This window comes from Podarcis muralis, chromosome 2, assembly GCF_964188315.1.
Source record: "Podarcis muralis chromosome 2, rPodMur119.hap1.1, whole genome shotgun sequence".
NCBI lineage: Eukaryota > Metazoa > Chordata > Lepidosauria > Squamata > Lacertidae > Podarcis > Podarcis muralis.
In genome coordinates this window covers 99,783,988-99,797,050 of record NC_135656.1, presented here as the reverse complement: position 1 = coordinate 99,797,050, position 13,063 = coordinate 99,783,988, and the positions used below count along the sequence as shown (strand labels likewise).

At 45.5% G+C, this 13,063-nt stretch overlaps 1 protein-coding gene across 1 annotated transcript in view; it reads right to left on the bottom strand.

Moving 5' to 3' along the window:
* The window catches only part of PRICKLE2 (prickle planar cell polarity protein 2), a 255,852-nt gene that overhangs the window by 151,160 nt on the left and 91,629 nt on the right, over positions 1-13,063 (bottom strand). The window lies entirely within an intron of this gene.

Here is a 13,063-nt window from a genome sequence, read left to right as displayed (position 1 = left end):
CCTGAGTGCTCACTGGCAGGACAGATCGTGAAGCTGAGGCTCCAGTACTTTGGCCACCTCATGAGAAGAGAAGACTCCCTGGAGAAGATACTGATGCTGGGAAAGATGGAGGGCACAAGGAGAAGGGGGCGACAGAGGACGAGATGGTTGGATAGTGTTTTCGAGGTTACCAGCATGAGTTTGACCAAACTGCGGGAGGTAGTGGAGGACAGAGGTGCCTGGCATGCTCTGGTCCATGGGGTCACGAAGAGTCGGATACGACTAAACGACTAAACAACAACAATCCCCCTTCAATATAAATATCCTCAGGACTGCTTACATAATGAAAGATAAAATGAATATTACAGCAAAAACTATATAGATACACGCATACCAGGTTAAAAAAAAATCCAAGTGCACTGAAATCACAAAGGTTTAGCAAAAAAGCTGGGAAAATAAAAAGAGAGGTCTTGCCTAGCAGTATAAAAATAGTAAAGAAGGCGTGAGGCACACCATCCTGTGGAGGAAATTCCACAAACTAGGTGCCACCATTGAGAAGCCCCTTCCCAGTTTTAACTGTCTTGCTTCTGATGGAACAGTCCCTGGAAGGAGAATCTCTGAAGATGATCTTGGCAAAATGATGTGGGCACAGCTCTTGGTCTCAAGCTGTCTAAGGTTCTAATAGATATGTACCAGGACTTTGAATTGTGTTCAGGAACTGACTGGTACATAGTGAAGGGGTTTTGAGAGGTAGCCCCACCTTATTGGTCCTGCAAGTCTGACTGCAAGATATTTCATTTTACCTGCTCCTGGTAAGATGGTGGAGGAGAAAAGCATCTGCAGAGCATCTGCACTGCATGCAGAAGCTCCCAGGTTCATAGCTGTCAACTGTCCCTTATTTGGCGGGAAAGTCCCTTATCCCAGTGCCGTGTCCCGCTGCTATCCCTTATTGATGATGTCCCTTAAATTTCCTGGGTTTCAAAGGAAGCAGCTCCTCTCCCTCCCTCCCTGCCGGCCAGGGAGGAGGGAGGCTTCAACATTGTTGCTCACCCAAGAAGGAGTCTAAGAACGACTGGGGGGGGGGTTGAGCTTGCATGCCTTGTGCCGATCAAATTGGCCGCGTTGCCTGGGGACTTGCCTTTGCTCAGTGCTTCCCAGTGGAGAGGCGACGGTGGTTTTTCTTGCTGCATCCCCTTTGCCGGGTTGCTGCGCTGTGGGAACCACCACTTGAGGCTTCGTTTGGCTGCTGGCTGGGCTTTCTGCCTTTGGCTCGGAGGGGCTCAGAAGTTGAACATAGCTGTGTTCGAAAAATCCCTTATTTTGGCTGCTGATCCCTTATTTTCGAGCCTGCTGGTCCCTTATTTTCAAATCTGTAAGTTGAAAGCTATGCCCAGGTTCAATTCATGGCATCTGCCACAGGCAGAACTGTGAATGTCCCCTGTTTGGAACCCTTGAGAACTGCTATAAGTCAGTTAGATGGACCAATGGTCCCTGACTCAACATAAGATAGCATCCTGGGCTCCATTTTTGGCAGGGGCGACGACATTTGACCTCTGTCCTATAGCTTGGGTACAACAAAATGTGATGTAGCAATAGGAGGGAGAAGCGTGGTCTGCAACTCAATGGGTTCTGTGGCCTTTGCTGTTTCTCCATATAATAGGAAGCCACACCAGTGGTTCGAATGAATTATCTGTGGACACATCTACAGCTGTAGCTAAGAATCATCTTGAAAACTACTCTGTGAGACATGCCCCTTACTGGGAACAGAACTTCCTAACCACTGCCGTCATTTCAGCAAGGTGCATTTTGGAAGTTGCAGGCTTGTGACAGCATACATACCATATTCCTTGGATCTAACAACCTTGTATTAAACATAGATAACAAAAAAAATATTATTTATACCCCGCCCATTTGGTTGGGTTTCCCCAGACACTCTGGGCGGCTTACAGCACACATATTCAGCATCTCTTAATGAGAATGGCTTACCTTGAATCACCCTTTATCCTCATACTCACAATCAAAATGGTTGAAAAAGTTTGGTTTTTCCCATCCTTTCTGCGAATGTTTATGAGTGGGGCATATAAAATGTGTTGGTGGTTGTGACTATGAAATTGAAGACTAGCTGTGATTCTAGATTATTTGATTAAACCCGTGTATACGAGATGCTCTCTTGAGCACGGGAGCTCATTTTTCAGTCTCTCTGTCTCACTTGTCCTCTGTGATAATTCAGAATAACTAACATACCTGCCTCCCTAATTGACAACTACCAGTTCAGATGATGATGCTTTCTAAATCCATAAGCGTCAAAGCAAAAACTGATCCAAATATTCCTTAACAATCGGCAGAGCAAGCTGGTTAAAGGGCATTGTTGTTGTTTAGTCGTTTAGTCGTGTCCGACTCTTCATGACCCCATGGACCAGAGCACACCAGGCACTCCTGTCTTCCACTGCCTCCCGCAGTTTGGTCAAACTCATGCTGGTAGCTTCAAGAACACTATCCAACCATCTCATCCTCTGTCGTCCCCTTCTCCTTGTGCCCTCAATCTTTCCCAGGGAGTCTTCTCTTCTCATGAGGTGGCCAAAGTATTGGAGCCTCAGCTTCAGGATCTGTCCTTCCAGTGAGCACTCAGGGCTGATTTCCTTCAGAATGGATAGGTTTGATCTTCTTGCAGTCCATGGGACTCTCAAGAGTCTCCTCCAGCACCATAATTCAAAAGCATCAATTCTTCGGCGATCAGCCTTCTTTATGGTCCAGCTCTCACTTCCATACATCACTACTGGGCATTAAGGAGTAGTAAATACGTACTGTACACAGCAATGCAACAGGAGTAATACTCCCTTCAGACAGTCTGGCCTAGGCTAAGCTGAAAGAACATGATCGCCACTAGTGGGCACCATGCTCTCGGTCTGGCGACCCTCACAACATCAGTTGCTCACACAGCTACTAAGTCAATCAACTAATCCATATCTATTTATCTTTGTAGGTAATGGGATCTGAAGACTCCAATGCTATATAAGTTTCAGGGGAATATGGGGATGGACTGGGGGAAAGCAGCCTGCCCCACCTCCCACTCTTGAATGAAGAAGAGGAAAACAACCGGTTGAGGCAAAAGGTGGTGCCCACCCCCTGGTCCCAATATTCGCCAACTTTGTTGAAGATTCCTAAAACCTCTTCCCCCTAAACTGCCCAATAAGAAATAGCTTGCGGCATACTTAAAAATAATTAGAAATGTATAAATAAACAAACAACCTGTCTTGACTCACATGACATCTGCACAATGCCCCCATGTACCTCCAATAAATTATGATAAGAGAAAACGTAAAAATTCTCTCTTCCCCCTAAAAGTTACAGTTTACTATGTCTGTGGACATATGGCCATTCTGCTCACTGCAGTTGCAGAAATCAAAACATCTGTTTTCAGATAAAGAAGGAATGTCTAGGCATATAAGTTATTTACAAATCAAGAGTGGTGTCACGCCAAGTCAACAAGTGAAAACATAGAGATGCTCATTCTTTGTAAATTAGATGGTGGTTTGTAATTGGCTTGAAGCTTCTTCCCCTCACCCTCAACCCAAATGTGTTGCTTATTTCTAACTGGTGAACTTCTGAAATGTGCCCTTAAAATATGTAATGATTTTAAACCTATTGCATTTAAACAAATATCACTAGTGCTACTTTCAGCCTGGGTTCCTTTGGGAGGAGAGGTGAGATATAACTTGAATTAATAATAATAAAGATAGCAAATACTTATTTAAATAAAAGACACACAACACATTACAGCGGTCTTTGGAAGCAATGCTGATTTTAATTATTAAGAAATTCAAGAAAACATTTTTTGCCCACATGAGAAGCAGCTGTCAAAAGGTTCAATGAGGCTTGAGGTCTGTCATTCCACAGAAATCCCCACAGCAGCTGAGATGACAAGGGCTGCCTTTTCCCCCCTTCCTTTTTTGAAACCAGAGGCCCAAGAATGAGAGAAGCTTCAGAGGCCCAAATTTTTAAGATGGTACAGAAAGATTTTTGATGGATAAAAGATTTCAGCCACCACCACATAAAGAGGTATCTTACAGACTGACATACACTGCATAAGGCTTAATACAGGAGTCACAAATCAACACCATATCATCCCAGGCTGTAATACGGCTGACACCATTACTCCCTTGTGGTGAATAAAGTGCCTCCTTCCACCCTGTCATTTGGAAACAGTATTAAAAAGAGGATTACAATCTGCATACTTTTCTTTTTGCAAGGTATTTGACTCCCTGTTTCCCAGGAAAAATCACTGCAGCATTTCCAGACGGAGGCAGAATATTGCAACTGAACAAACCAACGCCTGCACTGGTAAACATCAGTTTTAAAATTCAATTCTTTCCCCCTTTTTTTTGCATCTTTGCAGAAGTCAAAACCAAAATTCTGCTACTTACCCAGGCTAAATTAGGATTTAATTTGACAGGCAGGGAACAGGAAGGGGGTTAGCCATGCAACACACACACACACACACACACACACACACACACACACACACACTGAAACCTCCCTGGGCACCAACAGGGGTGTTGGCGGCCGTTGGGGCGGGGAGATGAGATGAAGGAGAGGGGGTGAAAAGTCTCTTGAAGATCTTAATGAGAAAAGTGTGGTGACTGAAGCAAAGGAGCAAATGCTTACTGAAGCCCTCTGCGGTATGCAGTAAAAGGTGGAGAAGCATCTTTTCAGAGACTGAAACCATTGACACTTAGAGGGATAGCTTAGCACAGGGGTCTGCAACCTTTAAGACAAAAAGAGCCAGTTGGACCCGTTTCCGAAGAAAAAAAAACTGGGAGCCGCAAAACTCATCATTAAAAAAATAAACCTTTTTTAATTATTTCTTTGTTTGACCCCTCAGAATTACTCCTCCTCATAGAAATAAACGTTAAATTAACAAGTTACCTTTTTGTGTGTGTGTGTTCTTCACTCCCCTTCAAAACAGTGACCAGCATACATGCCCCCTTTCAATGCAGTGACCAGCGTACATGCCCCTTACAATGTAGTGGGCGAGCGGGCGGGAAGGTGACATCAGGACGGTGCGTGACTAACGCACGCACCGCCCCCATGCGACGTCACAGCCAGTACAGCGCCCGCCACAGTGGGGAGTGTCGGGGCGCACAATGCGCCTCCTCCCCTCGCTAGTATCCGCCCCGGAGCCGCGGCAAAGGTGTAAAAGAGCCACATGCGGCTCTGGAGCCGCGGGTTGCAGACCCCTGGCTTAGCACATACATCACAGCAGCAGAGCCCCAGTGACAACCTTACATAGACATTAGGTGTGTGTGTGTGTGTTGGGAATGCGGCTGTATACGAAACACCTTTAAATGAACAGCAGTGATCTATCCTAATTTCAGGGGTGTGGCTTTGAGGACCAAATTGAGTACACGAGGTGCAAACTGCTCAGGGGCCAACCCCCCCTGCTTGGCAGGGGGTTGGACTCGATGGCCCTTGTGGTCTATTCCAACTCTATGATTCTATGATTCTATGATTCTAATCATCTATGCAACATTCACATTTTTGTATATGTATTGTCGAAGTGAGTAAAGGGGGCGTTTTGTGGCAAAAACCCTGTCTGGTTTGAGTATTTTGCAGTGGTTAGTGTTGGATAAAGAAACCCTGGGATACTAGGGTTCAAATCCTCACTCAACAATGAAGCTCACTGGGTAAGCCACCACCCCAACCAGCAACGCCCCCCACCCTGAGCACCATGTTCCTACAATACATGGGGTTTGTGCTGCTAAACAATTGCAAAATGTTGGCACCAGTTTGGAGGGGACCCTAAATTTGGGGGGTTTGTAGCTAATGAAACTCAAAGAGTGCCCAAGAGTGCAGCCTTAAAAGAATTCTGTTTGCATGTTCCAAATTAGGGGATCCATCTGTGAGGGTGCCATCACGCCCAAAGTCCCTCAAATCCTGAGCTCAGCTCTGGTCTTGCCTACCCAACACAGCAGAGCTGTCTGACAAATACACTATTTCTTTAAGCCTTTTCCCCTGAAACGGTTTTCCTTCCCTGCACCGAACAAAGAAGGCACATTTAAATACAAACCAAATCCCTGTAGTTTTATCTCCTCCCTACTTTTTGCAACTCCCCTTGCGGTGAATGGGCAGTGGAACACTTTTTAAATCTACATTTGCAAGGGCAGCATCTGTAACTTTTTTCAGAAGACTCCTCCGCCCCCCGCCCCCCGTGGGTTCTCCCTTCAATTAGCTCTTCAGAGACTCCTGGGTTTTGGCTACTTCGACGTCCCATTAATTCCTATTTTGATTATCAGGTCAAGTCTCCCAACATTGCCAGCAGGCAGAGTTCAGAAGTGCAACCATGTCAAAAATTATCTATGCAAACCAAAGAGGGAGTAATTATGCAAAAGCAAGTCTTGCCAAGACTTATCAGCTCTCTACCCTGGGCCGCTGCTGGCTTTTTTTTCTTCCTGTTGTTGCTTAAGAGATCGGGAGAACGAGAAGATTGCACAGCACTGGCCCTAAGCCTGATTGCTCCATGCTGCCCTGTATCCAGAGATAGACAGATGCTTCCTTCGCGACAGCGGGCAAGACGCTGATTAGAAACCTGCAGGGGCAGCCACTTCAAGGTCAGGAGCAGGAAGGCAAAGTTAGAGGAACTCTCCCAAGCTTCCCCAATACAAATGGGGGGGTTGGAGATGCAATTTGCATGGCTCACAGCAGACCCAGGAGGCAAGGAGGTTGAAGCAGCATTGGAAAGCAAGAAACACACACACACACACACACACACACACACACACACGCACACACACGAGACTCTTATATCAGCAGTAAAGAAGAAGTGTAGGTGAGGAAAATAAAATAAAATGGGGAGTTGCCAAGTGATTAGGACACTGTTGTTTGGGATATCAACCCCTGTTGACTTGACCAAGGAATGACCAGATGTTTCATCTGATGCCCCACTCTCTTAAGTTACTCATGGTCTGCAGTAGATTTGAGGGGAAATTCCATCTTCTGCAGCATACCAGAGAGAGAGAGAATGCACAAACCTGCTTTTGTTTACATGATCGCTGATCCTAGGCTGGAGAGTCAAGAAACCCAGATTTCACCAACGGCTCCTTTCCACTGACTGCGAGAGTTTTATTTACCATTTGAACATCTAAACATGTTAAAGGTTTAAAGTAAGCAGAAGGGTTGTCATCACAGGATGAATTATATGTAAATAAGCTCTTGAAAAATCCATGTGATATTTACATGTCCAGGAGGCCTCCTTATATTAAGATGGCCCTGCTATAAAATGGATGCCTCAGCTAAGATTTTGGGAGGGAGGGGTGACATTAAAAAGCAGCATGCCATTTAGTTTCTGATTACAGTGGTACCTCGGGTTACAAACGCTTCAGGTTACAGACGCCGCTAACCCAGAAATATTACCTCAAGTTAAAAACTTTGCTTCAGGATCAGAACAGAAATCTTGCAGCAGCAGTGCAGCAGCAGCAGGAGGAGGCCCCATTAGCTAAAGTGGTGCCTCAGGTTCAGAACAGTTTCAGGTTAAGAACGGACCTCCAGAACAAATTGAGTTCTTAATCCGAGGTACCACTGTATATTTCGTCCAGCTTTGAACAGGATTCCTTTCTGTTGCTAGGCATTTATCATTTGCTTACAAGCATTACCAAAACTGTTAAAAATGAAAAAAATGTTTTTGAGGTTACCAGCATGAGTTTGACCAAACTGTGGGAAGTAGTGGAGGACAGAGGTGCCTGGCGTGCTCTGGTCCATGGGGTCACGAAGAGTCGGACACGACTAAACGACTAAACAACAACAACAACATTACCAAAACTGAATTCATTTCAGATCCTATCTATCATCTATCTATCTATCTATCTATCTATCTATCTATCTATCTATCTGTCTATCTGTCTATCTGTCTATCTATCTATCTATCTATCTATCTATCTATCTATCTATCTATCTATCTATCATCTATCTATCTATCTATCTATCTATCATCTATCTATCTATCTATCTATCTATCTATCTATCATCTATCTCTATCATCTATCTATCTATCTATCTATCTATCTATCTAATCTATCTATCATCTATCTATCTATCTATCTATCTATCTATCTATCTATCTACCTTGGGTTAGAGGACTGTTTGCCAACCTGGCGCCCTTCCAGTGTTTTAGACTACAACTCCCATCAACCCCAGCCAGCAGGTTGAGCTAGGGCAAAGGCAGAATTCCTTATTCCCCCCCCCCCCCAACTGGGCTCTTTACTATGCAGAATAAGCAAGAGATGCTCTCACCTATTTGCTCACTGTTCTTTACAGGTCTGCCTACAGAACAGTATTGTGGAGCAGTTTGGAAAGCACTTCTTCATTCCCTTCTTACGCTGGTTGGATGCTGAACTTATGATGAAAAGCATCTTAAAATAGACTCTTTCTCTCCCCTACCCCCCAACCTCTCTCTTTAAAGCAACAACCCACCATTTGTCTTCCGTACGCACTTGTGCATAATGCTGTTGAGAGTTTCTGTTCTTTTCACCCTCCAATGACTTTGCACAGTTGCAAAGAATCCTTGTTTGGTCCTTACCGTTTTATGCCACATTCCTAAGCCCTTAGTAAGGAGTAAGTCCCATTTGACCCAGTGGTACTTATCCTCTAAGGAAATGTGCCCAGGATTGTTCTGCTAGTTAACATTGTCCTCTTACATATGCTTAACAGAATAATTGGGATAAACATGGCAAAGGGGATGGGGGCAAGAGTAGGGGGGTGGGTTATATTAACTTCTGTGCCTGGGGCGTCTCAAAACCTCAAAATGACCGTGCATCACCTCTGCTCGCTTTAATAGGTATCATTAATCAACAGTACTAACCCTGGAGAGGCAGATGGAGATAAAAGGTAGCCAGGAACAGTCATAAAATACTCATCAAAATGCTTAAGATCTTAATTCCTTTGAAGCTATCTCCAGCTTTCCTACATTTGGTCTTTTCATTTGTCTTTGAGAAGGTTTCTTTCTTTCCCTTTTCCTTTTTTAAAAAAGTTATCTGCTGCATATGTTTACGGAGATACCCAAGCGCATCTTTGTTCTACAGGGCAAGTCACTGGTGGATAAGCAAAATAAATGGGGCAGTCAAAAGACAAAACAAGCTACTGCAGATAAAATCTATTCCAGCGTTTCTTCGGGTTTATGAGCTCCTAATTCGTCAACATTAGCATCAGGAAGATATTTGCCACGAGATTCAGGGGTAACTTCGTTACCAGAATGGTTTCATTTGAACGTCCTAGGCACCCAACTAGCAAAAGCAGCAAGCTTTTTGCCAAAGCACCAATCCGAGTTATTGTGTAAATGAGAAACTGTCAGCAGCCCACTCCTAAAAAATGATTTTTGTTGTCATGATGCAAAGCAGCACATTATATAATTGGCACATATGGAAATGGTCTCATCCTGAGATGGATTATTGTGCCACCTAGCCTAGAAGTGTCCACTCTGACTGGCAGCAGCTCTCCAAGGTCTCAGTTTGAGGAGGCCTCGTCTAGGCCTGCTACCCAAGGTGTGACAACCCAGTGTTGTTCAGTGGTTAGAGCACTGGACTAGAACCAGGGAAATCCACATTCAGTCTTCACTTAGCTCTCATGTGGGCCAGCCACTATTTCTCAGCCTAACCCCAGAGAGTCACTATGTAGAAGAGAAGAAGAGTTTGGATTTGATATCCCGCTTTATCACTACCCAAAGGAGTATCAAAACGGCTAACAGTCTCCTTTCCCTTCCTCCCCCACAACACTCTGTGAGGTGAGTGAGGCTGAGAGACTTCAAAGAAGTGTGACTAGCCCAAGGTCACCCAGCAGCTGTGTGTGGAGGAGTGGGGAATCGAACCCGGTTCACCAGATTATGAGTCCGCCACTGTTAACCACTACGCCATGCTGACTCCCCACCAAGCCATGTAGGGGGGTGATTATGCATGCAGCAATAGAGCTCCTTAGAGCACAGGTGGGAAATCTCCAACTCACAGCCCTAATATGGTGTCAGATGTGGGGCAGCAACAAAGGAGAGTTTGGGAACATTACAGGCACATGCCTTGTGTTCTTTTAAATTTGGCACCAAAATGCAAACTGTACTGGGATTAGCTGCACTCAGTAAGAAGCTCCTGACTGGAGAATTCTGCAGCACCATTGCTGAGAGCAGTGAGGCCTTGCCAGCATAGAACACCTGTGCTCAGAGATCTGCACTGGTTGCTGGTCTGCTACCAGGCCAAAGTTCATGCTGTAACTATCAGTATATAATGCCATGAACAAACCATTCTTGTTTAAGCAAGCCTACTCAGATGTTTGGAAATGCTGGTGCGGATTTTAATTTGGTTTAGTATTTTAACTATAAAGTATCGTTATTATGGGACGCGGGTGGCGCTGTGGGTAAAAGCCTCAGCCCCCAGGGCTTGCCGATCGAAAGGTCGGCGGTTCGAATCCCCGTGGTGGGGTGCGCTCCTGTTGTTCGGTCCCAGCGCCTGCCAACCTAGCAGTTCGAAAGCACCCCCGGGTTCAAGTAGATAAATAGGGACCGCTTACTAGCGGGAAGGTAAACGGCGTTTCCGTGTGCAGCTCTGGCTCACCAGATGCAGCTTGTCATGCTGGCCACGTGACCCAGAAGTGTCTCCGGACAGTGCTGGCCCCCGGCCTCTTGAGTGAGATGGGCGCACAACCCTAGAGTCTGTCAAGACTGGCCCGTACGGGCAGGGGTACCTTTACCTTATCGTTATTATTCTTGATTTTATTGTTTGGTCTTTTTGTAAACAGCTTTGAGGTTGTCATTGCTGGTTTTGTTTTTGTTTTCTCACAATGAAGCAGTGCATACATTTTATTAAATGAATAAACAGTTTTGACCCAGTTCTCCAACCTGTTAAGGCCATCTTGAATCCTGATTTGGTCTTCTGAGGCATTAGCTACCCTTCCCAGTTTGGTGCCATCTGCAAATCTGATAAGCATCCCCTCAATTCTTTCATCTAAATCATTTACAGTGGTACCTCAGGTTACGAACACCTCAGGTTACAAACACTTTGGGTTACAGAATCCGCTAACCCCAAAGTAGTATCTTCGGTTAAAAACTTTACCTCAGGATGAGAACAGAAATCGTGCACTGGCGGCACACTGGCAGTGGGAGGTCCCATTAGCTACAGTGGTACCTCGGGTTAAGAATGGTTTCAGGTTAAGAACGTGCCTCCGGAACGAATTAAGTTCGTAACCAGAGGTACCACTGTATAAAGATGTTGGACAACACTGGGCCCAGGACAGAACCCTGTGACAACCCTACTTGTCACCTTTTCTCAAGATGGCGAGGAACCATTGGCGAGAACTCTTTGGGTCCAGCCAGCCAGCCAGCTCCAAATCCACCTCACAGTAGTACCATTGTCCAGCCCACATTTTACCAGGTTCTCTGAAAGGATACCACGGGGGACTTTGCCGAAAACCCTGCTGAAATCAAGATACGCTACACCCACAGCATTCTGCTGATCCACCGTTTGTCTCTGTGTCATCTATTTCACGCATCGCAGGGCTGAACTCTACCAATTCAAATCAGTTTCCAAGGCGGAGGCCGGCTTTTCATGAAAACTTATTCGCGCAGATATCAGAAATCAGCCTGACCAGTGAGGCGGCTTGATAGCTTCCTAACACTCAGCAAGTTTTGCTGCATATTGTCTAAAATGTGGTTACCGAGGGAGAGGATCCGCTGAGTTGTGTTGATTAACTATGCCACTGTTTTCTGCTTGCACTCGATACAGTATGGAGGGGCTTCCGAAGGCACATTAATCTGCGCATTGGAGCCTTTTCTCCCTTCGGTATCCAAGCATTCTCCCTCCAACTCAAGCAAGAGAGAGAGAGAGAGAACCGTTTCACTTTAATGGCGCTACACTCCCCCTCTACTTGCTGTTATTTTTATTTTTCACACCTCGCCCCCACCAAGCCATGCGTTCGCATACAGTATATCCTGCAGCGCGAACACACAGACAGATAAATTAGACAGCTAGCGCTGTCACATACGCAACGAGAAGATTGCATTTATGAAGCATCAAATTACCAAATGTATTACTGTCGGCATTCCAGTACAGGGCACACATTACTTATCTCTCTCTCTCTCTCTCTCTCTCTCTTTCTCTTTCTTTCTGCCTCCCTCCTCCCCTCAGTTATTTCAATTGACTGGGAGCTTGCGCTGACAGGAGCTGCGGCTTGAATTAGAGCCTGCCGAAAATGAAATATTGACCCACTCTCGGTTTGTTGGGATTATTGGAACATGTTTTAGAAATAACAGCCTCTCTGTTGCGGTGCACGAAACCTGTCACATATAGTCTGCCATGTACATGCACTGAGGTCACAGCCTCCCAGTATGTGCAAGTGCATGTGCACACACACACACATGCACGCACGCACGCGCACACACACACACACACAGAGAGGATCATTTCATGGTAACAATCTACATGTGACAGTTGCACAATTTCCTGCAACCAGATGTTTTCCATGTAGGCTTTCTGTAACGTCTGCAGAGCCTCCGCCCTGTTTTCTCACTTTAAGCTGTAAGCCTCGGCTCTAGCGTTCAGCAGAAATGTGGAAAACATTTCTGCTGAATCCAAGAGGCAAGCTGTAGAGATGTGAATCGCTGAATGCATAGGATAGGTCAGTTGATGGATATGTTGGCAGCCATTGGGGTGCAAATGGTTAGAATGTCAAGACTAAGGGCCTGGGATACCTGGGTTCAAACTGGACACACTCCCCTGGTCTCCTCTGAAGGAAAAGTGAGGAAATGCCACAAATATCACTGAAATAATCAATTAAATACCGGACGCTTCCGCCCCAGAGCTATAACCCTTTCTGTCCACAATTCCCAGCCAACCACACCACCTGCCTATATACTTGCCCCAACAGCTGGAACCCTAAGCTGCATTGAGGCATTTATAGGAATTCTGTACCTGTGGCACTGCAATCTTTTGGGACGAGGCAGGATCTTCATCTTCCAGCTCTCTTGCTGACAGGAAGGTGTTTTCAGAGCCCTTTATTAAAATATGCATTCTCCGCATCTGCTCACAAGGCTGATCCCTATTCTTGTACTCCC